Here is a 2,196-nt window from a genome sequence, read left to right on the forward strand (position 1 = left end):
ATTTCCATTCATCTCCTGCCTTGTCTCCTTGTAAAATAGTCAATGTGATGCATTCCTCATTATTGTGAGCAGTGGAAAGCAAGAAAACAAACCAAGCAAAAGACACCCTGTCACATAATTATCCTTATTACAGAGGTTTTCTGTGATCACAGCTTTCCTTTGGGTCCCTTGGTCACTAAAGTCTGGTGACGTCACATTTCTAATTAGCTTCCAATCATTATGATGGCTGTTCTTATATTTGTGGGCTGAGGACAACAAGAAAGAGTGTAAAGGGTGAAGATAGGAGTCTAGGAAGACATGGGTTCCCTCCCTCTACCCCCCACCCAGCGGATCCTGAAGAATTTTATTTTCCTTGGTAGGTACAGATATAAGATCAGCGGGGGAAAGGTGTTGTTTTCCAGCCTCCTAACTCACAGATCAGAGCAGGCCAATGATCTTTTCCCCTCTTGCTTAACCCTAACGATTTTTTTTTGTGCCCATTTTCCCTACTTCACATATGCTTGGAAAGTAATTAAAAGCTGAATTTCTTTGCTAAATGGAGTGTGCTTTTACCCAGTTAATTAAAATATCATTTATTTTCCTTCAGACTATTATACTTAGTTTTATCGGGGAATGCATCTGTTTCTTAAGGATCTTGGTTTTCAGAACACAGAATGATAGACTATTGAAGTTTAGGAGGGAAGGGTAGAAGTAAAACCACTATTTTCTATATTCCAGATGAATACTCTTTGTATGGTCCATGCTATCTTTGGCTCTCTTCCTTTGGTTTTCTCTTCAGGCCATTTTCAAACATAGGATTTAGAATGGTGCCTTTTAATTTATGACAGAAATATTACTACAAATATCTATGAAAACCAAAATATTCTGCTGTGCAATTACTGGTGGGAAAACAAGGCAAAACCTATGGATTTGGTGGTATAATTCTTGTCTTTTGAAATAAAATTATTGTCAAATTTCTTGTGCTAATGATCATGAATAACACAACCCCGAGACAAAGGGGTGTGGGGGGATTTATGCATGTTTTAACAAAGAAGGAGGGCTCAGCGTGCTATTAATAAGAGATGCACTGTTTCTGACACTGAAGATGCAGCCATCACCATCATTGGCTATAATTCTTAAACATATTCCTGATATTTTTCTAGACACCAAATAATAATAAAAAGTTTTGAGACTTCCCCTCAGATATAATGGCTCTATTCCCTGATGAGTTCCTCTCTATGCTGGTCTTATCCTGGCACTCTCAGAGAAGATGAAGTTGGAAGGTATTATTAATTTATTGTGTGTATATTAAAATTCGATATTTATAGCTTGAATTGAGGTCGAGAATCAGTCATCTTAAAGTGCATTTGGTTTTAATTTGTAGAAATCTTGAAAAGTATTTGTGATTACCTACCGGTAGTTTATTGCTGTAAACAGGAGTAATATAAGTAAAAATGGACTAGATTCTAGGAAAACGTGCATACTTGGATATTTTGTGTACAGCATTGTGTACTTTCTGCCTCTGTCTTTCAGCATCCTGACTGCTCCCAGTGCTCCCCCACCAAAGGTCGCCACAGGGACACTCCACCCAGCTCTCTCAGACCTGCCTGCGCAAAGACAACCATCCTGGCAACAGACATCTGGAGCCTGCTTTCTTTTCCCTGATAAACAAAGCTCCTGCTGATGCACTTCCTTGGGGTGAATACAGTGTTTTCTTATAGGATGAGAAAGTATAAAAATTTATTTCCAACCTCACTGCTTAGAAACTAAATAAAAACAAACCTCTTGCTGTCGGCTCAAGGCAAGCCCATTTGTTACAGAATAGAACTGCTCCATAGAATGTCGTAGTTGTCATCTTTTTAAGGACAGATTGCTAAGTCTTTCATCGTCAGTGCTGCTGGGTGGGCATGAATCTCCCATCTCTAGATTAACAATTGTGTCTGAACCGTTTTTGTAGCACAGGCAACAAGCAAGACGGCTCCATATTTTCCGTTTCATTGTAGGTAAGTGAAAGCGTTTCCCCCTTTAATATTATTCTTTTGAAGTCATGTACCAACTGTTGCCTCCATAACTAAAAGTCAAATAATGCCTCTGCAGTAGAGTGAGTTCTGGCTCACAGCAACCCTGTAAGGCAGAGAACTGCTCCACAGGGTTCCCAAGACTTTGTGTCTATAACCTAATCTACTGTCATCAAATTGACTTTGACTTAGCAAGTGA

The sequence above is a fragment of the Tenrec ecaudatus genome, chromosome 14 (assembly GCF_050624435.1).
Source record: "Tenrec ecaudatus isolate mTenEca1 chromosome 14, mTenEca1.hap1, whole genome shotgun sequence".
In the NCBI taxonomy this organism is placed as follows: Eukaryota; Metazoa; Chordata; class Mammalia; order Afrosoricida; family Tenrecidae; genus Tenrec; species Tenrec ecaudatus.